The sequence below is a fragment of the Parambassis ranga genome, chromosome 1, assembly GCF_900634625.1.
Source record: "Parambassis ranga chromosome 1, fParRan2.1, whole genome shotgun sequence".
Lineage (NCBI taxonomy): Eukaryota > Metazoa > Chordata > Actinopteri > Ambassidae > Parambassis > Parambassis ranga.
Genome location: NC_041022.1, coordinates 16,165,287 through 16,191,880, shown reverse-complemented (window position 1 = coordinate 16,191,880; position 26,594 = coordinate 16,165,287). Strand labels below are relative to the sequence as shown.

The window sequence follows — 26,594 nt, the reverse complement described above, 5'->3', positions numbered from 1 at the left end:
AGCTGTGAACTAAACCTTTGAACAGTAAATATCAACGGGACTGGCAGTTCAAAACAAGACATTCAGAGAAAGGATATATCAATAAAACACTGTCAAATGTGATTCCACGTGTGCATCCATTTTTGTGGCAAACATTTGTGGTGCTATGTTGAAAAAATTTGAGCACCATTATGTGTAGTGTGAGCAGCACTGTAACATAATTACCATTATTATTTGTTCCCCTATTACATTAAATACAGTCATTACTGCTGCTATTATCTGCTTCTTTGGTGGTTGGACGACGACAGATCGTGACGGCTACTATTTGAGACTTCTTTGTTTGGTGAAATAAGCAGTTTTACTCTGTCCCAGCCCAGCACAAAATGTGGCTAAAACGCACAACTTTGACAAAAATAGTTTTTTTGTCTTTGTCTGTGAATACAAAGAAAAAGGTACAAAACTAATGCAGTAAAAGTGACCAAATAAATGCCCTGCTGTCTGTACAGTATTTTACCAGGGGAAGGACAATAGTACTTACATTTCAAAGGTCTGAATTAAACAGCCTGTGGGTGGGGAAAGTTCATCAAAAACTTCAAAGCTACTTCTGTGCTCGTCAGGCCCTTTTCTCTGTGGGAAGCCACACAGAGGAAAACACCTGACAGCCAAAGAAATGAAGCAAAACACCAGTAGCTTTTCCCCTCACAGGGGCTTTAACTTCAACTAAAAATACTCAGCAGAACTTGGGACAAGCTATTCTGCTTCTTTCTCCGGATTTTGCCTGCAGTAGATCGGTTTAAGAGTCCTTCAGGACACCTTAAAACTGTGCTTTGTCTGACGAATGGGAGCGGTCAAAAGAAACTAATTGCTGAGATCCTACACAGGAAAGAAGACTACTACAGCCTTGAAGTGTAGCACTGGAAGTGTAGATGGGATTCTTGACCTATATAAAGCTGGACGGGTGCGCTATATATAGCGCTGGTTAGTTTTCACTGAGGACAGATGTTAGGACACAGGACAGTATTAATGAGGAATGCCAGTATTACAAGTGATGCTGCTGGTTTTAACTGGGGATGAATGACACCATCATGTGACTCATTATACATTTTGCAACTGGAGAACTGACTCAATCATTAAGACTACACTGCCCGTATTGTTCATACAGCTGCCCAGAATCACCAGGGGACACTATACTGAGCACTTTCTCTCTATAGCTTGTCTGGACAACTTGAAGTAAATTCCCAAAGAAAAAACTGCCCTGGTTTCCACTTGATGAAAGAGCTTCCACCAAATATATATATTCATTCTGAATTGAAAATTAATGCAAAACTCTGCATGTATCCATTAAAGGTTTGTAAAAAAACTCACTTCTCTACTCAAATGAAGTGTATTTTAACAGCAGTACCATTCCCAGAACTGTTTATGCACGAAGGGTTTGGATTTTCAATCAAAACAAGCTGATTTAACTGGAATACACCAGCATGATCAATGAGATCGCCATGTAAATTTATTTAAAAAGTTCTGTCAGTCTGCTGTAATACATCTGCTGTAAGCAGAATAAGAGCAATGTCAATGCAGGATGCATACTTTCACAGTATTTGTGATTTTTTTTTAATGTATCCTATTTGTTCCAGTTTCATCACACTCACACACACACACACACACACACACGCACACACACACACACACACACACACACACACAAACACACACACACACACACACACACACTACTGTATTCTTGCATGACGAGAACTGTCTTCACACTACATTTACTTTTTATGTTAGTGCTTAAGCACTGTCAGAGGCTGTCTGGGATAAGCTGTTTTCACAGAAGAAGCAAGGTGGAAAAAACATTGAGAAAGGATGCTGCTTCTACAATCACATCAATCCAGACAGCGGCTCAAAAGCAGGCAGCTGATGACTGCTGTGGGAAAATGCATTTCACTGAATTACTAAAGTCAGAGATGCAGAATCAGTCATAAAGCTGCTCTACACAAGCAACATGGTAATGAGAAGCTACCTGTGACTACAGCAGAATGTTCCTGGAGAGCGGCTCGGCACAAAATTAAGTATTTTAACACTGCACGTTAAAAAAATGAAGAAACATACTAGTTTCAATATTGTAATGATAATGTGAAAGGTTTGCATACATTAGCCTCCCAATCATTATGTATTAGGGCTGTCAATGTTAACGCATGTCCGCAGATTAATCCAGCACAGTGGCTGTCTGGCTTGTAGTGTAGGGGTGTGATTGTTGGTTTCGGAGCGCGAGGTCCTGGGTTTGAGACTGGGATGAGGCGGGTGCTTTGTGAAAGTTACCACTTTGAATGGTAGTATTTAGAATCTTCGGCAATGCGTTTCTGTCATTTTGTGGACGTATTACCTGTGGAAAGCAACATTATATGCCCTGTGATAGCACAAAATTATCGGCAGATACTCAAGATCAAATGACTCAGACTCAGACTCGGGGGCAAAAAAACCAGATCGGGACATCCCTACTGTTAACCATCAACCACACTGAACAACCCATATTATCAAGCAGATGTGCAAAACTGTGAACTTGTTCTTTAATATAAAACAGTTATTGAAGTTGGATTCAAGAGCGAAAGGCCTTTTGAACCATCTAAATGTCAATCACAGGCAGTCACCTCATGCAGCCAGCACTCACAAAAACCGCTGTCTGCTTTCATCCCTCTGAGCTATTCAGTTCTCACGATCACTGACACAATGCAATGTGAAGCTGTGTTGTTTATGGTGTCACTGTGAGGATGTGAGTGATCAAAAGGTGCGAGTGTTCTTGCATTTCTGATGGTGACGATGGCTGGCATACATTCAAAAAAGTCACTGCAAAGCAAAGTGCAGATCAATGACAATTAGATGAGCGTGGATGGAGAAGATAGTAGAGTGGGAGAGGGCAGACGGAGCCGCGACAGACAGAGTGTACAGTGTGTTTGGATGATGACCTTCATCTCCACTCACTCAAAAATTATCACCTACAAGTGAAAAGGGGTCAAACCAAGCTAGCATGCTGTGAAAATGCTCTTCACACATGCGTCCAGTCCTGGAAAAGCAGAGAGCGTCACATAGTCTGTTTCAAGTGTAGAGAGAAAGAGAGAGAGAGAGAGAGAGAGGGGATGTCCCCACAGAGAGTGACTAAAGCTTCATAATTATTATTCAACAAACTGTGAAAGAGCTGACAAAACACAGTCCCATTTTATCTCTCAAACAGATGGGTTTTGTCCTTTAATTGCTCTTGAAGAAGAAGCCATCCAACAGTGTCTAGAGTCTAACAGGCCAGGAGGATCGGAAGAAAGTCCTGTCCTTTTTTCTTTCCCCCAGAAGGCAGGGAACATTTGATTTTCTGAAAAATGTAAATACTTCAAATCAGGCTTGACATTATCTATTTTTTCTGCGAGTTAAACAAACAAAGAAAAAGGAGTCACATATATAGAGAGGTAAGAGTGGGCACAGGAACCAAATCCTAACAACCCTCAAACCCCCCCACACACCCTAACAAGCCTTTACATGTGGCTGATATGCATAAGAAGCAACAGGTTTATAAATGAGATTATGTGTGTGACTATTCCTTGGCTGGGTATGATAACTACATCACTGCATGCCCCGTTCAGTTCCAGGCTGTTGGCTCATTGAACTTTTCACATCCTAATTATTTCAGGAAAATTTGCATTTTCCCACAATATTTATCAATTTTAAGATTAAGATTTACTTTATTAATCCCCATAGGGAAATTAAACTGTAGTAGTAATCTGTTTAGAAATTAGGAGACATAAAATCTTGTTGATCTTGAAAGTGTGTTGATCAGCACACTGTCTTTCATGGAAAAGTGAAAAAGAATCATGTATTAAATGTGATATTAGAAGTTATTATATTAGTAATTTGTGAATTACAGCCTTTTTAAACTTTCCTGTCTCTTCTGTGTTTGCATATTGTGACTAATAACAAAATTAAATTCAGAGCGTGTTAAGTGTTTTTGGTACTATGGAAGTCCAATAGTTTGCTTAATTGGTATTACTAAAAACAGCATAAACATAAACAGCACAAGTGCAAAGTACAAACAAAACTCCAGCACATTATTACTTAAGGAAAAGGATTCAACACTGATTACGAAAACATAGCTTTAAAAGGCTGAGGTTGGTGCTGTTATTGGCAAATATAAATTAGAGTAAAACACTTGATTCTAAACCTTAAACCTCTGGTGCAGAAACAGATTTTTGCATGTTACAGTCAGTATGAATAAAAAACCTTTGTTCTCCTGAAGGTCATTTCTTACAGGACGAGTTGCTGCAGGTTGTTGTGATGTTGGAAAAGAAAATGACGTCCACAACCAGTTTTCCTGCCGACTGCTTTTGTTTTTTTTTTTCAAGATAGTCAGACAGTCTTCTTTTCTAATGATTATTTCCATCCCGACAAGATTCCCTGTTCCACGCACACTGGAGCATCCCCAGAGCATTAAACCACCACCACCACAGTGTCTGACTGTGTGAAGCGTGTTCATTGTGTTATACTCATCTCCTTTCTTTTTCAAACAAAAGGCTCCATCTCTGTGACCAAAGACCTCTAGGTTTGTTTTATCTGACCAAATGACACACTTCCTGTGTGTGTAATCTTTCTCCAGGTTGTACCTGGCGTACCTCAGTCTGGTTTGGAGGTGTCTTTTTTTCTACACTTTTGCAGTCCATTCCTGTGCAGGACTCTAGTGGCTGTCTTCTCATGACACTTCAATTTCAGACTTGGCTAAATCCTTCACTAATGTCTTGGCAGTTGTTCTAAGGTCTGTAGACACATCTCTCACTAGTGTTCTTTCCAAAGCCTTCATTTTTTCTTCTCTTTCTACCTCTGCCAGTCTTACTCTGTTTAACCTTGTTTGAATGTCTTGATAGTACCTCTCATGTTAGTTCCTAAAACCTGGGAGCACTCTGATGAACTTGTTTATCTTCTCCTGCTTTCTAGGCAAATCTAAACTTATTTCTGCCACAACAGTTTAACAAGTGTTAAGGTATAATGTAACTTATTACACTGTGTGAGTGCTGCAAGCTTTGTTTCTACCTGCATACTGTACATTTCTCACAGGTCACTTTGAATGCTGGCATGTCTGTTATTTGGTAATGTTATGCAACACGCAGCTAATGTAACCTCAAGCTACTAGCCTCAGGCCAGGAGGATGGTACAGGAATACATTTAGGGCAGTTCTTACCTCAACGTGCATTGTGCTTGTCTGATATTCTTTCTAAAAAAGAGAAGTGTCAGACTTCACACAACTTCTCTTCAAATCCAGCATCTATTTTGTTATGCAGCTAGCTGCACCTGGTGGGAACGGGGACCCTGCTATTTAAATGTATGTCACACCCTGGATGACCTCTGTTTACTGGGCAGTGCAGAAAGTAGAATGAGCAAAAGGCTACATCAGGGATAATCATATTCATACCTTATTTCTTTTGTTTCTCTACACAGACTTAGAACTGTGCATCTGCAGATATGACATTTTATTGTCTTTTATTTTATTTTTGACACATGCAATGCCATTTAATGACTATAACAGGACTTTTTCTATAATTATCCCTTCATTGGAAAAGCTAGGGTCTAAGCTACACTGCCATTTGCCACATATGCCATTTATATCTTGACACATGTTGCCTGTTATGCTATTTCTCTGCTGTTAGGTTATTTCTCTGTACCACAGAGTAATTGGGCACCAGTATGTTAAGACATATGTCCACCCCGTGCCAAACAGCACACCTTGTAGCTTGATAAATAGATGATGCAAGTCATTTGATCAATATATCTACTGCTTGTGGCAGCGGAGGCACATTTAAAGGCATCAAAGTTGTGAGTATCTACATTTGACAGCAAGGAGCATATGCATACAAATTGTGGACACACACACACACACACACAGAGCGGGAGAGAGAGAGACTGCGTAGGAGAGCAATCCCTTGCTCTGTGTCGCATGGAATTGTTTCTTTCTACATCATTACTAAACTATTACCTGGAAATCTGCAGCGGCAATTATGCCTGGGTGATCTATGTCAGGGTCCCTGGAGACCTGCTGGAACCGCATGCTGCATGCAAATCATGTGTTGGAAAGAAAGAAACAGGGTGAGCTACTCCTGTAGCTCACCCTGTTTCACATGGAGTGTTACAACTACTGTTGCTAGTGGTGATTGCAGTGGCTTGTTGACACAGGTAGGCAGTAAATGATAGGTGTTCTTTGCTCCATTGACTCTTACTGAGACAGAATTGAATGGGGACGTGGTAGGAAGGCCTTGGCTCTGCAGAGTGTTTTAGGTGGTAAAACAACGTGAATACACCTGCGTGCCCACACTTCCCTTCACACACACAAAGAATGACAGAGAGGAATGGGTGAGTGAGTGTCTGCAGAGAAGCAGTGAGGGATCTAGGTTAACACATCCAGCAGACCCATAATCCATAGGAACTTTCTGCGGATGAAGGTAAAGAAACAAAGACAGAACAGAGACAGCAGAAGAGTTGAGACTCTTTCTCACGAATGTTAATGATTGGAAGTGATCTATTTTCACAATACAGCATCATTGTGACTGTGATAATCAACTGTGACACACGGCAGGTTTCATGCTGACTTCACAGTTAAGGTAAAGGCTTGCCTTTAAGAAAAAAGGGTTACCTTACTGTTACAAAAGTCTACTTTAGAAACAACAAACTATTACTGCCTCACCCTCAAAATGTTGGCTGAATAAAGATTGAAGGTTGACAATAACAAAAGCATTCAGAGAAGCCTTTCAGTCAGCAAACAAGCATCTACACACGGCATGTTTAGATAAAAAAAAACTAACTGGTGCTGTTGAGAATGCTGTGTGAATGATCATGCATTTACAGTATTGCTTTGTGACCCAACTATCAAATAATAGACACTGGCTTCTGTCTCTTTCTAGATTTGGGTATGAATGTACAGACATGTGAAGGTCACTACAGAGGGTGGTGAAATTTCGACAATATGTAGTAGTTTGAATGTTTTACTAACCTCTACCAACCTGTGTCCCTAGTGAAATCTTAAGGGTGGTTTTAAAGCTCTAAGTCCCTTTCAGTATAAAAGGAGATATATAAATGCAGACCATTATCCTTTAATTGTGTTCTCCCCACTTCAACCTGCTGTCCATTGTCTGTTTTTTTTCCCCAATAAGCTGCTGCAAATAATAAAGTCTGCATGGTGTATGTTGATTGTGTATGTGGTTTTATATTTATAGCCAAGAGCATGAAAAACTCAATATGTATAGTGAAAAGCTCACAGCTAACCACTGTCTGCAAAGGCACGTACAGCAAGTAAATGGCCTCGCTCAGAAATGCCTTCTCGAAACACCCACTAACCACAGGTATCAGGTAAAAATGAAAACATGAAATTCATTACATACCAGATGGATAAATAAAAAATAAATGGCAAATAAAGAATAGCTACAGGGAAAGGGGAAGGTTCTTTCAGTGTTATAAGGGGTGTCATGTCTTTACTAAAGGATCGTCATCTTTGGTTTAATGAAGATGTTGGTTCAGTAGCTATGCTAACCCTAACTTTAGAATACTAATGGCTAGGAATCAATTAAAACAAAACAATTATTCAAGTCCACAACTTGTAGTAGATATTCAGTATACAAGGTTTTTAAGCTATTGTATGACTATTACTGCACCCTTAAACACTCGTTCTACAGAATACGATACACAGTTATGACCATTTTCTCAGCTTCACATATTAAATAAAATAAAATAAATGTTATTCCAGCGTGAAGAAGGATAACACAAAACAACAACATTAGGTGAAATAACTGACAAACCAAGCCTTTAGCTGCTTCGGTTGTTTTATTTGATTTTTACTTAACATTTTCCAGTTTAATGCTCAATGGAAATCGTGTGTAAAGCAACATGTACACACACACACACTGTCGCACACTGAAACAATATATGTGCAGTGAACAGATTGCAACAAGGTGAGCCTCAGACTAACTCTCCCCAAGGGAATCAGAATCGCTTTGAAAAAACATGATAAGAAAAGGTCAGCCAGAACTCACAGTTCTATCAAAACTAGCCTTTCAAATCAGGTTATGGCAGCAGAGCCGAGCTCGCTTCCTATTCCAAGTAAATGAAAGGGACTTAAGAGCTGTATTGACACAGGTCAATGGTATAGACAAGGCAGATCTACCAAGGCTCCTTCTCAGGATGTTAAAGACACTGGGAATCTGGTTCTGAAACGTTGTACATCTCAAAGAAATATATAACTCTATGACTAACACTTAGGAATGTGCATGTATGTAAATAGTCTGCACATATATATTGAAGTAACAATAATAATATTAATACACTTCTCAGCTTGTTTCTTCTATGTACACAAAAATAGAAGAACAGGGAGCCAAGACTTTAGGCAGGCAATTTTTTTAGCTGTTATCTCTCTCTCTCTCACTGTCTCTCTCCTCTTGCTCTGTCTAAAAAAAATGAAATAAAAAATAGCCTCGGTACATAAATAAAATACAATTCCATGGTGCAGTCTGCTATTCTGAGCTATAGGAAACAAGATACATATTTGACCTTGACCTGAAATGAAGGTAGTTTCAGTGTGGACTTTGCAGTCAGCCTTCATTACAAAAACATGAAGTCTATTTAATGGAGGATTCAATCGGATACAAACCCTGTGGTGTGTGTTGTATTCCTGTATCTGTGGGAGTGTATGTTCACCTGTGGCAACACTTGAAACAACAAATTCACATCGTCTCCTCTCCTCCTTCTCTCTCACACACACACAGAGTCCAGACCTGAGTGACCACTTATGTAAATGCAACATAATAGAAAAGCACCCAAGTAGTGCATCCCTGCAGTGTAGCCTAACTCACAGTTTACTGCAAACAGTGTCAACATTATGAGTCAACATGAGCTTCTTGTCATGCTAATGGAAGATACGTGTCACAGTGGATATGCAGCATGCATGATTGGACAAGCACAGGTCCAATGGATGCAAGTTGTTCTTGTTTGTTGAGATGCTTAAAATGACAATGAGATGGTGATTCTAGAGGTTTCCCAAGGTTAGTGGGATCGAACACAAACACAGCAACAAAATAACAATTAACTTTTCAATGGCACAAAGTCAACATATTTTAAACATTTGATACAGTTTAACACCAATTTGGGACATTTCAAATGAACTATGAAACATGTTTGAAGATATAACTAGCTTGTTATGTTTGTACTTCAACACCTATGCACAGGAATGGAAATTATTTTGGCTCCTTCCACCTGTCATTGGATACTTTTAAACATTACACAGAGTTTCAAATTAGATACTGCATGTTTTGCATGATAAGCTGCACAGTGACACACGCATAGTGGTACCTTTATTTCTGCACCATTAACTACTACCTACACAATCATGTTGGAAACAGGTTGGTGGTCAATTTTAATTCCAGGGTGGTCTCACTCTGAACCTGTCACTTTGTCGTCCTTTTCTCAGGTTTCCTTGGCTTCACCTTGTAATAGATTGATAGACGTTATTGATTCTAAAAGGTGATGGTCCGTGGTCCTTTCCCATACCTAAGAAAGTAGCTTTGCTGGTTAAATAATAACAAACAACAATCACCTGATTGAAGTCCCTGCTGTCCAGCCATCTCTCCAACCACCTGCCTCTGTCAGGAGGATGCAGCACATGCATATTAAATCACAGGGATACCTGCAGCTTTACAGGAAGGAAACCTGACCCAAGACCACTGAACTCATTAAAAAAACATATACAATAATAAGCACAGGACACCCACTGAGACACGGTGCTATTCTAAGGACTGCGTGGGACATATCTGTTACTTGCCTGTTAGCTTTGTTACACTTGTTAAAATTACACCTTGACCTATCACCAAGTGACATCCCACAACTACCAGTTTGGCTCTCCACTCCTAACTTGAAGAGAGGTGTAATCATCCAGAAGAGGTGAAAACAACTGTGTGGGAGTGGAGGGTTATTTAAATGAAGCTTGTGCTTTTAAACAGGTGCATAGAACAATACACAGCACGTATATACAGCACAGGAAGGCTGTCATGGCTGCATAATATGTGCATAGTTGCAATCCTTGTATATCTCAATGCCATGTGTTGTGTTATGTGTACAGAAAGGGGTTGTGTATTTGTATGTAAGTGTGTTTGTGCTTTTTAAAGTGCTGTAAAGCTTCTCCCCAAATAAACTGAGTTAATTAGAAAACAAAAGAAGCAGCACATTACCATTATCATGCTCCATGCAAGAAATTCAAACATTTCAAAGCCATTATAGCCCCAAAAACGGCCAATGAATTGCATTGTTGAGGATGATATTAAAAAGCACTGCAGACAGGATATTATGCATGACCTCTCTTTGGCATACACATTCACACATTGGAGACGGAGCAGAAGGAAAGATTGCATTGCTCACTGTTCAGTGCCCCAGCAGGGTGCTTGAATGATGGAACACTACAATTCAATCTCATGGCAAAAATAGAAGATGACATAAAAAACAGAAACCAGGGGTGATTTTATGCACTTAGTATTCCCCTGCCTTCTTCCACCCTCATTATCATCCTCTCATTTCTTAGACAAGGACTTGGCATGAGCTGTGTCCCTAGCATGCCTCAGTGCCACATTGGGCCAGATTGATTAAATCTCTCCATCTTTGCCTCTTCATGCCACTTATTATGTCCTATCTCTTTGACCTACTGTATGCATGTCTCTCATGTTGCATAGCAATGAACTATAGGAAGAACCTGGTGAATGATTTACTCAGACTTATAGATCTCACTACGGCTCTATTACCTAGTTCAATATGATGTTATGTTAACAGCTCTATAATGTGCTCACGGGTATCCCTTATGTTCCTACACAGTTTACTGGAATTGTAATTACTCCTGGCTGATAATAAGGGAGGCTGCCAATGGAGTATTTCTTTCTTTTCATAATTTTCCCCTTGCATTTCCATGCTATGTAACAGCACAGGCCAAGTAAGTTATTTTCATATTCTGCCCATGAGCCCTAATGCCTGAGGGATCTGACAGATTATGCAGAAGCACTGTACAGAGAAGAAGCAGTTTTTTTTAGCGAAGAAGGAAAAATGAGGAAGCCATATGTGCATTTCTTTAAGCCCAACCTATTGCAATCATTCCCTCTTTTACATATGTGTATGTGCTAATAATATTAAATATAAAGTGTGTGCAGCATCTGCTGTGTACACACACTTATGTGCCTTCATGTACATGTAAGGCAATGTGGATAAATTCATACAACCTACTAAAAAGCAGGTGGAATGAACACACACACACACACACACACACACACACACACACACACACACACACACACACACACACACACACACACACACAGAACTTGCTTACAATAGTCCTCTCCATGTGTAGCCTGCAGATAAAACATTTCCCAGCAGCCATACATACTCAGTTACTGTGGCCTTAAGAGTCCTTTGGTCTTCGCTAAGTCTGCTGTACATATGTTCTTCTGTACAAAGCTACAGCGATAAAGCAAGGAAACCATGAATAATACTTATTAATACCATTAATAATTATCCTCATTTCATATAATTTCCTGTGTTTTTCAATGTAAATACTCCTCTTTTTTTAAACAAAGCATCATGACATAGGATTTGATCTATTATGAGCCAGTTAATAGTACATAGTTTACTGTATAATACTGTTGTATTAATTTTTATCATATCTATGAGTACCCATACACACACAATACTAGTGACAATTATAATCCGAATACTCCACATACAGACACAGAAACTCTTCCTAATGGTTTTCACCAACTGTACCTTAAAGTTCCTATAACCTCTCAGACTGTAAGACTTCTCTCTCTCTCGGAGTGATGGTTTCTGAATGTTACCAGGTATTAAGTTATTATACTGTGCAAAATCACACTTAACAAGATCACAGATTCATCCGTGGATGCTCTCATTCATCCAAGTCATAGTCATGTCCAACAGTTTAAACACAGACCCTGGCACAAATTCTGGTCGTTAACTGACCAAAAACAGGGATCTTAGTCAGGTCTTAGGTGAGTTTCTCCAAGATCCACCCACAGAGGTCCTGAGCACATAAAAACACAGATTCCCCACCAGAACAGCAGCAGAACTGAAGAAGCCACTCTGGGGAGTGGTGAAACGCCTTCAAAAACAATCCTTGAGTCTAGTTGCCTCGATTTAAACTCTTGATCATGGATTATTCATATTCTTGACTGCAGAAAAAGTGGATTTGTGTGTTCCAAGTACCCAACCTTGTGTATAATATGTATTGTCCTTTTTTGTAATATGAAGAGTGGATGTAGTGAGTTTTGATAATTATTTTTATATTTCAGCACAGTAAGTGAGGTACAGGAGTACTAAAGCAGAATACATGATTCTTATAGTTGTGATCACAGTAAAATATATTAGTGTCGTCTGCAAATAATATGCATTTTATTAATTTAGATACATTGAATACGTCACTCACATACAAACTGAATAGTTTAGGGAATAATACTGACCCCTGGGGGACACCACAAGCACTGCCAAGACACTTAGAAGAACACTCTCTCATCTACTTGCATTGTACTCTATAACACTCTAAGCTGGATCTTCTCAGTGTTGTGGTCTAAAATGTCTCGGCTATATGTTTAACTACCGGTGCGTTTACAGTGAACTGAAGCATCTATAGTGCAAAATACAATATGTTACTGAGAGAGATAAGACAGAGGTTGTGCTGGTCTGACCTCCTGCAGTGGTCATACTTCAGCAGCAACACCTCCGCTATAGGATGCCCAACACATACACGTAAACATTGTGATACAGCTTAGTGTCCACAACACAACAAAAATGTGAGCACACAGACACAGAGAAATGCCTGTGGCCAATTCCACATTTTTTTTCCAATATAACTGGATCAGATAGTTGATCTTTAGGCTTTTAGGTCAGGCCCAGATAGAATCAGTCACAGGGGAAACTGTGTACGGTAGAGTTGGCTGTCTGTGGATAAGTATAGGAATTGGGACAGGGTGATACTAAGCACTCTGGGGTGGTGAAATGATATTATCATTATAGTAGGCTAAACTGTTTCTGGTGGGACAGTGAAGAAAAGCTCTATCCAGTAGTAGTGGATAACCAAGCCATGAAGCCATGCAGTGGAGGGCACTGGTCTGTGATAATGTAGCCTTGCTGTGGCTATTTCTGATGCACGCACATGTACACACAACACACACACTAACACAAGCATATAAATTCATATCAAAATCAAATCTCCAACTGTGCTGTAGAACTGGGTCAAAGAGTGCCTCTCCCACTGAGTGCATGAAGTTTTCAAGATAAGTAGAAGTGCAAAATCGGAACTCCAGTGTGAGGGGCTGAGAGGGCATCAGATCGAGTGCAGCGGACAAAAAAGAGCTGAAATAGCACAATGAACAGATGCTTATGCTATATGTTCTTCCATGTCCACCTTTTACAGTTCGTTATGTGTCTGCATATCTGATAACAGGAAGCTCACCCTTTTTTGGAGATAATAATCTTGTGTGCATATATAACATGCATTATTGAGAGAGCTCTGCAGCGTTGACATCCTTGCAGCTGCTGTAGCACACAGGCTGTGCTGTTCATCGCAGGTCCCTATTTAAACCATGCTAGATTTAGAATGTGAGTTTCTGCAGACTGAGCTGACCTCTACACAGAAGAGGGATGTACCTCCAACTATTCCTAAGGTATTTAGCAACAATAATGGAACTACACAGGAAAACCAACATCCAATGGTGTTTAAATTTAACAATCACGAACAGCTACTGTAATTATTACAGCTATGTGCTGTATGTATCTATGTTTGCAAACAGCAGATCATTAAAAAACTACACATGATCATGATTAGATATAATAGCTCTTTCATTTTGTGTGAGTAATAGTCTTTAGGGAATCCAGCAGGGAGTCCAAGTCCATATAACACACCACCAGAGAGATTTACTGCAAGCTCTGTGCAGGTCTGAGGGCAAAGGCAGGCCTATAATGTGACAGTATAGTATTTAATGCAAAGGAAAGTTAGGTGACTGCAGATATAATGACTGGTTTTTTAAACAGTAATATGAGACAACGGTTAAAGCTGCACTCATTAGGTGTTGATAGATCATAAGTAAAACTGCTACCTAGAGCATTTTGGCTCATTATTTTGCAGCTTCACTGCTCCTGCTTTACTTCTTCATTCTTTATTTACATTAACTGCTGTTATCAATTTTAACATAGAACCTGTTTCTCTCAGGAGCTGTTAAACTTATACTTTCAATGGGTAGCAGTCAGAATATTGTTACATTACTTGAAGGGATAATTAAGCTTTATTCACTCTGAAAATCATAATACATCACAACTTGTCCAATCACCTCCTGACAGGTATCTTATTACACATGTAGGGTAGCATTATAATGCAAGAGGATACCTGGGGCTTCCATAGACTCCAATTATTTTAAGTAGCACCTGGGTGAAAAGTTTCTTTTCCCCTTTTGGGTTGTTTTTGTTTTTGTTAAACTGCAACACTACCTTATTGTTGGAATTATTAGAGTTTGTGCTAGCTCACTAAGCAGGCCAAGCTAAAACAGTCACCACAGAAGGGTGACACAGCAATTTACAAAATGCTTCATGTCAGGTTTAATTTTTGCAGATTATTTACCTTTGAACAACATAGCATATAGCAAGATGTTCTTACACATTCAGAAGGGTTTAGTCCACAATAGGTAGCACGATTGCATGCTACATTCTTCTGTGTGTGTTACATGCAAAGTCATGAACATCCCACTGTATTTTATGTCAGTCACAAAAAGACACTATTTTTTTCTTAGTCAGGATGTGTAAATAATCTACTGTAACAGATTCCCAGAAAAAATGGGGTGTTTTTGTTACTACAGTCAACAAATGTCTGATGTTTATAGGTTTTTAAAATATCAACAAGCAAGCAAAGAGGCAGACAAGTATAATCTTAACAGTGGGCATGATGCTGCTCCTGAGTCAGGCCAACTTACAACAAGCACAGCAGCTGTAGAGAGGTTGTATCTGGGGTTTTTAGGGCTATAACCCCAGGCAAGACACACAGAACATGCTGCTTTGATGCAAATACATCTTCAAAACACACTCACAAATGTGGCTAGGCAGCAATGGGTGCCTAGCCACACACACACACACACACACACACACAGACACACACACACACACCTGCAGTCAGATGTGCACTCGTCCCAAGCACCTTTACCAGCTGACCTTAGATGACACAGTGGCTTCACTGTGTGCTACTTTTCTTTTAGATTACTTGAATACTGAGTACTTAATGTCTGTTCAGAGCTTTGATCTCAATCAGCACTCAAACACACAAGAGTTCAGTTACAGGAGCCCACTCTTGATTAAATTTATTCCCATTTTAACATCAAATTACTTGTTCAATGAAAATGTTTAATAGGTATTTTAGGTTATTTTTAAGGAGTTCCTTTTGGAGGTGGTACTGCAAAAACCACCATGGCATGTCATAAATAATTCCCCTTAAATCAGATAACAGCTTTTTGATCAGTAAAGGTACAAACTTCAAAGTAATCAATAATTCTAAAGCTCCTATTTGAATCAGTATTTTATGTGTGTGTGTGTGTGTGTGTGTGTGTGTGTGTGTGTGTGCTACATCTGTTTGTATGCTGGTGAGTGTGTAGAGCCGCTCTGTGTGCTTTCTGTGGTAGAGTGAGAGCTTCAGAAAGGTAAGATTTTCTCATCATCACTTCAGTGGCTTCAGGTGCCAACAAAAGAGAGGGGTCTATGTATCCAACACTCCTACTCATTCAACATGACGCTGTCTGAAACCATTTAAAAAAAACTGACCTAAATCAAACTGGTCATGGCTACCAAAACAAAAACAATCCGTGACAAACAGCATGCACACATGAAAGTGAGCATGAGACCTGAGAGAGGAGCTGAAATGCAAAGGATTCACAGAAATAAGGACTGAGCTTTGAGGTGAACAGCCCTGCAGCTGTGTGAACTTTACTGAAGGACCAGAATGAAAAGCAATACTCACATATACACACAGTGGTGCTGGTCAAACACCAATTTCCTCTCCACATATGCTCGGCAGCAATGCAAATCTAAAAGTTTATGAAGACAACTTGGCCAAAGTCACACCGAGATTCACTGAGGGGAATCAGTCCTTCCCTTGCACAAATAAACTAGGCCCACTTTCCCTCTGCTGAGCCAAACGGCCTCAATTAACTGACTTTCTGCAACAACCGGCTGAGTGCAGATTAAAACATTGTATTCAAATGAAGCATCTGTTTCTGTAGCAGGCAGAATGATACACGTTTCTGTCCATGTCAGTGCAGCAGCACTGGGGGGTGAACTAATGTGAACTGTGAGTCATAGACTCTTCCACAGGTCAAACAGTGGAAGCCATGAATCATGCATACTCATGAAAAGCTGCTCATCTTTGAAATGTTTTCCTCAGTGGATAAACCAACAAGCAAACAGCATATGAAATCAAGAGACTCTCCTTGGTGTGTCTGGGTGTGTTACACATGCATCACTGACTGTCAGAATAACACATACAAGCTCAAACACCACACCAGCAGCGGCTCTTCGGGCCAAAATAACGGCAAAATAATGTGTGAGTTTTTGTAGGGATGAAGTGAACTGTGACACCTGTCAATACAAGATTCTCCCTATGATACAAAAGAAGCAAATCAAGGTTTGTTTTATTGCTCATAGGTCACTGTGTTACTGCACAAAGTATTGTAATATGTTGGTGCTCTCACTGGACTGGACTAATCAAGTAATATCTTTTTTTTATTTTATGGACATGTCTGTGATCAGGAGGATTTTAACCTAGCTGGAAGACTAATGAAGTAAGATTAATTTTGGATTCCTACACACAACCAGTGCCCTAAAGGATTTGTATCTGAGCATGCTGAATATGTGTCTGTGGAAAATCTGAATAGTGATAAAAGTCTCAAAGTAAGAATAATCTCTGAATATTGAGGCTATTGCTGGATTTAGACTAAAATTACCACCTTGTGGTTGTATGCTTCTGCTAACCTGTCACATTGCAGTGTATGTCAATGTCAGAGAAATCCATTTGAAAGTTATCAGCTCATTGAATGTGTCAGTTGTACCTTAATTATGGCTTGTGGAGCTCTCTTCTTGTTAAGACTATGCCTGAGGATAAACACACAGTAACCCAGATAGGCTCTTGCAGTTGTGTTTTGTGAAAAACAGCATATACTGGCATCTCAGCAGACTTGTCAGTTCTCCAGTTAGGTAAGAGGGATGCATTTTAAAACTATGATCTTTTCCTAAACATGCTGCTGCCTAACTGACCTGAACTGATAGTGGATTAAGTCAAAACAAAACATAACAAATCAGTGAGCAAGACGCTCAAACCACAGCGTCCTCGGTGGAAGTTCTTGGCTTCTGTTTGACATCTAACAACCCTGGGGTGCCTCCTGATGAGCATGAAACTTATCCATTGTGTATAACACTTGCTTCAACACTAAAGAGTTATAACATTCCCCCTAAATCAGGTACTGGAGCACCTGCTAGCCATATAAGAGACATCAGAAGATTGTTACATTCTGCTTGATGAGTATAAAGCAATGTCACTTTAATTGCTCTGTTAGACATTTATGTGTGATTTGGTCATTATTCATGTACAATTTTTTGAGACATGGTCAAACCAATTTTGTAAGATCACAGTGCCTTTGACCACCAATGCCCAATAGCATCGTTTTGCAGTGCAAGTGAATATTTGCGCAAAAATGTGTATATATTCCCTCTAGGTGTCCCTGAGATATTATGAACCAGAAATCTGAATGCCTTTGGCCGCACCGGTTTCCAGCAGAGGCTTTTTTTTTTTAGTTATTAAAAAACACTGTGGCAGTGGTGTAAGTACCATGGGAGGACTTCTTGTTATCCTCAGGAATAAAACACAAAAATGGCAAACAACAAAATGAACCAGAAATACAACAGTGCAGTGTGACTACAGGGGAGTGAAATGACAGTTCTGTGCTGTTCAACGGTACGAATAACCCCTGCACACAAAAGTGTGCGTGCACACACACAAATGTGCAAACACACAGGGGGGAGGGCTGTAATCTCTATTCTCAGTGCAGCTCGTATAGTCAATCGTGCAAGATACAATTATACCCAGTGACCTGGGATCACCTACAGGAAATGAAAAGCATAACAAAAGAGAGTAAAAAAAGAAGGAAATAAAGAGAGAAGATTGCTAAAGGGGCATATTTTCTGACATAACTGTGACTGCGGAGGGAAAAAGAATTTCAGTCTAACATACAAACAGGAGAGAGACGGACAGTTTCACTGAACGGTTCACAGGTGGAGGAAGATATCCTTGAATCAAACACACCAACTGTATAATTACAAAAACCCCTGTAAAGTACTCTGCATGGTCAATTTTATTAAGACAAAGTCTGCATTGGACAAAGTCACAGACATGAGGATCATGTTTAGATCTACAGACAAAAGCAAGACACACGTGTGTTATGTAATGTATGTGATGTAGCTGTAGGTACTAGAGTAAGAAGCATTTACACAACAGCCAACTGTACTGCACGGGTTAGGATCTTATCTCTGGTCCCCATAGTAACTCTTTTGACCTTCAAATTTCTCTGTGCACTCTGCCTGTCACAAATCTTTGGAGTATTTAAGAGTATGAGGAAGAAGATATCTTCAATTTGTCGAGAAAAAGAGCGGCCTCAGTCATCATGGTTTGTTATAATAAAAACTGACCTACACAATAAACTTTCATCTAAAGGTGGAGTGTTGTGTAAAAACTGAAGCACCCTGCACACAGCAAAGCCTGAGGTGGAGCAGGTCACTCTCTGACTATTGGAGAAGTTAGCTTTTCATTCCCTTTGCTCATCTTGTTGCTCGTGTCCTTTGACAAAAATCTTGTAAGCTAAATTACTCCTGATCATCAGAACAGTACATGCTTGCTTCGTGTGTGTATGTGTGTGTGTGTGTGTGTGTGTGTGTGACCCCGAAAGGCAAACTCAATAACAGGATTTTGAATAAAAATCCAAAAATATAAAAATTCACCTCAACTACATGACAGCAGCCTGGATGATGAAACACATGTTGAAATATGTGGTTTTACTGAGTAATGAATCAAGCTTAAAATGCAGCAATGGTAGCTGGATGGTGAACAGAATATTAGAATATTAGAATTAGCAACACCGTGCATCAGAAATAGCAGATCACATGTCACTGCCTGGACTGGTCATGCAGCCCTGACCAGGTTCAACATTGCACACAGGTGTGTTTGGGTGTGGTCTTGCTATAGGTGAGTTATGCTGCACCTGTAACCACATCCAACAGCTAAACAATGTGAGGTCAGTAAAACCTTGTGTAACGTAGGGTGACAGAGCTGATTCTTGGTTGTGGTGGCCTCTTATGAGTAATTACTCTGCACTGTCTGCTGGTGTAAGTAGCCCCAGAAGTCTGGCAGTAAGCTGTGAAGCCCACAACCAGCATGCAAAAAAAAGAAATCCGATTTTGTGTGACAGCCCTATGACTTCCTGGCAAAAGAATGCGGAGCTTTGGGAGCAGGCTGCATGGCGGGAGGGGAGTCATTGTTTATTTATAAATTATATCTCTTTTCTAATAATATGGTGTCATATCGCCAAGGCTTTGTCAGATGAGATAGTCCTCAGGGTGAAAAAAAGCTCTCCTGCCTCAGCACAGAGTTTGCAGTAGATGAAAAACACAGAACTCTCACCCAAGAGACCATGTCCTGTTTGAAACTTCAGAGTTTCACTATCTTTAGTTTTCAGCAGCACTTTAGTTGGGTCTAGCTTAAAATAGACTCTTTCCCAACATCAACCACATGCTATAGAGCTTTCCTGTCTGGTGCAAATTGCTGGCTATATGGAGACTTGAGTGAGAACAGCATCGCCTATTTTAAAAATGAATGAACATAACTAATTGATTTTAGAGTAAAACACACAGAAAGAAATCTATTTCCAGCTTTCTGCTTTCTCTATAGAAACAATTAAAGGTAGGGTAGGAGATTTTGAAAACTCAGTAAGTCAGCCAGATTTCGAAAGTAAACACACACCCCTTTCTCTCGGAGCTCACCCCGAAGCCACGCCTTCCAATCACATGGACGCACATTACCTGAAGACGAACTGCGGTCTGTGACCTTTGCAATCATGCAAGTACCTCTCTGGTGCGCGCAGAGCAGGAAGAGAGTGACAACCAGCCAATACTCCGTGCAGGGTCGTCCCTGAGGATTGGCTGATATTTTAGCATTTTATAGCTTCCACAGATGATTAATATTCGTCGTTTTAATGCAAAACTGTCTAACTAATTGGTTGCTGTCGGATTGTAAAGAGAAGTTACACTAATTTAACAAAAAGTGCATCAGAATGAAATCTCCTACCCTACCTTTAAGAGCTGTACAATACAGCCTTTGTACCATTACAGCATCTTTTGGCCGACACAAAATGTAGTCCCACCTTGTGTAAAATAACTAAACCTACCAGAGAAGAGAATTTTATTGCCTTGGTAACCTCTTATTCATACACCTACATTATAGTTCTTATAAATCATGTCAAGCGCTTATCAGCTTATCTGTTGTTTGTGACATGACAATGTGTCCTCTAAAAGCAAACAACCAATCTTCTTTGTGGCAAAATATCCTCCTAAGATTGCCTAAGAGACTTTGTGCTACCACATGCAATGAGTATTCTGAATATAAAGTTCGGAGATTCCTTTTTTCTCAGTTGGTGGCTTAATTTTAATCAAGCGCTCTTACTTTGGCTCAAATGACTAAAAATAGAGAGCGCATCCTCGCTGTTGACCTTTAAACAGTCTGCTCTGAAGCAGGACAAACATTTTCTTTCTCGATTTATTGCTTTCTGATGGTCAGTTTTTGGCTCCATCTGTACTAAATGTATTAAATTATATTAGAATGTCCTTGAAAAATAAAATACTGTTGGCCCACCTCTCAAACAAGACACATGTATTTCTTTTCATTTAACAGAAAAAACAACACATAGTGTGGAGTAGATCTTTTGTACCTCAAAGACAAAAAGCAGATCAGAGCAATGTATTCCCACAACACGCCTGAAACAAACAACCCTGGCGTGCTACAGCTGCAGTTGTAACACCTGGATGGGTCTCTTTTCCCAGCTCGGTTTCATGTTGATCTGTCAGTTCTTATGTATGAGGAGACTTAATGTTTGCACCCAGCCAGAAAGGATGAGGGTGACAGAAAACATGCACTTACCTGAGACTCAAGGTCAGTTGTTCATCTTTAGCCCTCAGTAGATCTGCTACCGAAAACGTGGCACTACCCAGGAAGGTGCTCTGTGGAGACGGAGAGGAAAATGGTTGGTTAATATATTTTAGCATGTTTGTTCCACAGGTGTTAGAAACACGTGGGTCGTGTGACGTGTCAGAAATCATCAGTGATCTACAACAACAAAATAAGTGTGATCATGTTGACACAAGGCACTTAGGCATCCAATTCACTCTTCTTCTCTGTTTTTCTTTAATCCTCTTCCTTCCCTTTTGCACTGGTCTGACAACATGTGTTTGCTGCAGGCATGATATGAACAGGGGATGTCAGCACACAAGAACTGGGTCACTGAGAGAGGTAGGGGACGAGCCCATCAATAACAAAGAGAGATGATCCACATTTGTAGAAAGCACACACACTCCCTTATGGCTATACACACCTACACACCTATACACATACAGTACTGCACCTGCAAGAAACACAATCAACATGGTAACTTGTGCTACAGGACTGGAGGCCAGTGACTGTGCCAAGGACACAGGCTGCTCTGAACAAAGCTGTAACACGGTGTAGGTAATTACAACAGGTACAAAGGTGATACCACCATTTTCATCTAACTTGTGACTTTAATTAAAGTTTAGGAAGCCAGTTCACACAATTAAGATGCCACAGAACCAGGTCTAGGCCTTTCATCCTACAAAATTAACTGATTTTTTTTCCCCTTTGGCTTTTCTTTTATGCTCCTGATGGTTCTTCGAGCACTAAAATATGAAAGAAGACAATTTGTGCCTTGCTGCTCTCTGTTCTCTTACATAGCTGTCAAAAGCAGTGCCTTGTCTCTGAAGATGAAAACAGAATTGTGTATGGTTTTCTAATGAATGCAAACAAGTTTCAGGTAACGTAAGAACGCATGTCAGTCTGTGAAAATGAGATGCAATAATCCTCATCAGGCAGCAGGTAATACTACAAATGGTTGATATGTTTGTGGCTTTTATTTAGAAGCAGTCAAATTTTACACCACCCAGTACATTCATTTTAACAGAGACCTTCATTTACAGACTTAGTGCAGCAGATGTGGAACACACAGAACCCTTTTTTTAATTGGTCAACATTGGACATGCAGAAAGCTGTCCACAGCAGTGTTGACACCCCTGTCAAAATGGCAGTCACTGAGCTTCTTCTTAATCTTCTGAACAAGGTCTGAGTGTGCCAGACAATGCAAATAAGGCAAGGTCTGGATGACTTACAAATCAGCATTCTTGGTTGTCTGCATGAAGGCCATTGTTGCAACTTTACATGCACGTGACGACAAAACTCATCCTCAGCAAACTTACTTCATCCACACACTCCACAGCACTGATCCTAACAGTTCTACATTTTTAAGCACCTGACTGCAAATAATTGAGAACCACTGCCATAAGGCCATATGGTAAAGGTGGGCATGACTACAGAGAGGAGCAGTAGCACCCCAAAACACAGTACAGCTGACGCGTCACATGACTGTGACGCGTCAGCCTTCAGACACATGACTCACAAAGTTCTAGTTTGCTCTTGTCACTGGCTAAAAATAATATGAAGAACTGGGTGTTTCTTCACCTTTCCTTTAATTATTTGAACATTTGGTTACAACTCAATGGTGGTTTGCTTCTCCTTCTTTCTAACACTTTCCTGCTTCTCCTCTCCCTGCCCCATTCTCTGCAGTCTCCACTTTAAGATAAAAAAGGGCATCCTGTCTGCTGACCTTTTCACTCAATCATTTTCTCGCTTTCATTTTTTCAGCTACCCCATACAAATCTTTACAATGCTAATGGCAACATATTCTCCTGCATAAGAAGACAAACCCATGCATGTGTGCACAAAGAAAAAGAAAAAGGAACAGAGCAAACACAAGGTTATCACTAAAAGAAAAAAGGCCTGTAACAGTAGATAGTATGGGAAAAGGAGTTAAAAAATTCAATGGTTAAAAAAAAAACCATAAAAACACAAACCCAAGCATCTCATTTAGATTGTGCAGGACTGTGCCATGTGTTTATGAATTAAACAGAGCCAGGGCCCCCAGCAGGCAGTGCTTATTATGCACAACGTCACTTTCTCCAAGACTGACGTACAGCCAACTCCAGTGTGACCTGATAACCCAGAGCACAAGGCACAGAAGGCCATTACACTCTGTGGGGGAACATTTTATCCCTCTGTAGCCATTACTCGAAAGTCGGTACAGAACGTCTGGTAAATGGTCTTAGAAATCCATTCCTTAGCATCTTTTTATGGCCCCTCACGATGAAGGCTTTAAAAGTAATGAAGCTCTGGAGACTCGTCTTCTTACGCAAGATCAAAGTAGCTATACCACAGAAAATGAGAGAAAGATGGGGGCAAGAGGAGGAGTGGAGTGAGAACAGAAGACAAATGATGCTCTTCCAGGATCAGGGAGGATTGATTATGATGGTGTGCCTCTGTTCTTATCTTACATGCTCTGTCCCTCTTTTCTTCGATCTATCTTTTCACCTGCTCTTACTCATCTCCTTGACTGCTTCTATTGGTCATGTCGGTTGGCAGCTACAACAGAAACTTTTGATCAATGATCTTCTTTCCCAGTTTTTCAAAGAACAAAAGGGGTCAGTTTTTTTGTCATGTTTCACACACAAAACAGCTCTCACACATGCAATCACATATGAAAAATGAAAGACAACTTGTGCAAGAGCACGCAGAGGTGACGGACCACAGGCCGTCCCACGCACTTGCATGTGGACCTTTGAAGGCCACGGTGTCTGCTCATCACTTGGCAGAGGTAAGCGGCCTAACTCAAGCTGTAGATCTATTGATTTTTCTCCATGCCCCAGGTGACAGAGTGACACACACACACATGGACACACACTAGCGCTCTCTCAATCATCCCCTCTCTCCCTATCTGTCTCTCACTCACACACCCGCAAACTGCATAGAATACCTGGAGGAGAGGGCATTCATTCACATGCTACGCCAACAAATGACATTTCACAGAAATGGCAGCAGTGACAGTTTGGCACTTGATGAATAAAAGCGCCTGGCGTATTATTAACATTTATGAATATGAACAGATTTGTACCGTTGAGGTCAGTAGTGTCTACATGAATACACTGCTCCCTCACTACAAATGGGGCACTACAAATTGGCCTAATTAAGTCATTAGAGATGTCATGACATGCCATTTATTCTAGCATGCAAATATGTGCACTCAGACACAAATTACTGCAACAGTATAAGTTAAAGCTGACAAAGGGTGAGATCACACACAACAAATATAGCAGACAAACACAAGAAAGTCCACTTACAGTCCTGTTTCACAGAATCCAAGGAGCGAGTAAGACAGTGAGAGAGGAGCTACAAAACTGAGGAGTCTGACAGAAACAGAGAGGAGACGAAAAAGTGATGTTATGTCTTCCTTCTTCCTTTTAATGAGCTCCACCACGGTCTCCTTACATATCCTCTTCCAGTCCTTGGGTTAGAGTAACTCCACGTATATATATTATATTGTCTCTTTAAAGAGCAGCAGGCACACTGGCTGATACATAGATTGTAAACACAGGAACACACATGCAACACACACACAGACACACACCGCAGCCTCCGCTGTGACTGAGAACTGGCTAGAGTGAGCCACTGGCGCTACTGCTGTTGCTGCTGTGTGGCTGCCTTGACGGTAAGTGAGAGCAGTGAGACAGAGTGAGAGAGAGAGAGAGAGAGCGGGGAGGGAGGGAGGGAGTCACGAATGGGGAGGGAGGGATTCGACAAATACATGCAGTCAAAGGGGAAGGAGAAGGAGGAGGGCAGAATAACATAGAAGAGGAAGAGACAGAAAGGAAGGAAGAAAGACAATTAATGGCTAGAAAACCAAGATAGCACAGAAAAGGGGAGAGAAATATGGCAGCATAGAGAGGAAGAGAGAGGCAGGGAGGGAGACAGACTTATGTGTCACACCTCAGTTGCAGCCTGTGACTCAGATGGCCAACAGGAAAATAAACACTTGTTATGGCTACTCGAATTAACATGAATTCCAACCGCACGGTGCAAGGTACACGTGTAGGAGTCTGTTTGCCCACAGACAAACACTTCAAAATACACATTGACATACTTGAGGATCACATGAGAGGCTTGTTGAGATACTCACAGTCTCTCTATATTTTCACTCAGATATTAACCAACACATGCAGCTGCCACTGAGAGGGGGGAGAAAAAAAAACATCAGTGCATCATGAGACACTGAGACAATGATGAGCAAACCCACACAGGAACATCAGTGACACCAAGCACAGGTTTTAACTATCTGGGCTCGAACCTTGGATTAAGCAGGGTTTAATTTACCCATGCTGACAGAGGGGGGGATGAGTAATACTGAGAGAACAAAGAACATGCTCTACACTGCCCCTTATCACCCCAAGCAGGTACAAAACAAACACAATGAGACATGCTCACAAAACACTTTAGCACACACACACCTAACATTTGTAAGCACACACAGTTTGGTGCAAATACACAAAGCACTGGAGGTCACAGTGATGAGGAGTTAACTTTGCTTAATATGGGAGGTGTGGTGTGGAATTAGGAAGCGTGGGTGGAAATGGTGCATTTAAAGTATTCTTTTTGCTTTTATTACCCCGAGGATTCATCACCTGGGAGCCAAGTGAAAGTCAAAGACTGATGCATGAATACATACCTGCCAAGAGTTCCTTCCCAGTCTGCTAACAAACTGCTTACTCTGACTAGGCAACAGTATTTATGTACAGTTGTGCTGCTGCCAAATCCATTTGAACATTTTTAGTTGGTTGCTGTTCATTTCTTTTTTGTCAGCGATTACTGATGTGTTTTGTGGCCTTTTCTTGTGTGCACTCCCACTCTAAATTTTCGGTGTACAATACGAATTAGTTTGAGTCTTTCAGGAACAGAAAGGAGATGTATTCTAAATAACAGCATGCATGGAGATCAAAGCGCACTGCGATGGGGCGTATTTAAGGCCATTCTTTGAAGATCAAAATGTTTGACATATTTCAGAACATTCAAACTGTGAGTTCCTGAAAAGCACACTGAGATGAGCAGGGATTTACCAAGGAGAGTGCAGGCTAACTACTGTAGGCTTCAAAAAATGAAAGTTTTACAATGACGCAAGGACCTATGAGGAGTCCTTGTGTGCAGTTTTTAGTCAGTATAATGTTGCCATGATAATAATGTTGGACATGATGAGGCCTTAACAGCTGGAGATGTTTTTAAATCATATGACAACCCATCTCGCCACACTCCAGTTGTCCACTTGTGGCCGAACAACAGTACTTCAGACCAATCACTGTCC

General features: G+C 40.5%; 1 protein-coding gene across 3 annotated transcripts in view; it reads right to left on the bottom strand.

Moving 5' to 3' along the window:
* Positions 1-24,936, bottom strand: part of inpp4b (inositol polyphosphate-4-phosphatase type II B) — a 76,617-nt gene extending 51,681 nt beyond the window's left edge. For all 3 annotated transcript variants that reach the window (XR_003671446.1, XM_028417414.1, XM_028417324.1), the window contains exons 1-2: positions 24,583-24,936; positions 21,263-21,342 (exon numbers count right to left, since the gene is read on the bottom strand). The gene's annotated coding sequence lies outside the window, so the exon portion shown is untranslated. The remainder of the gene's footprint in view (positions 1-21,262; positions 21,343-24,582) is intronic.
* Between the last annotated feature and the right edge of the window lie 1,658 nt (positions 24,937-26,594).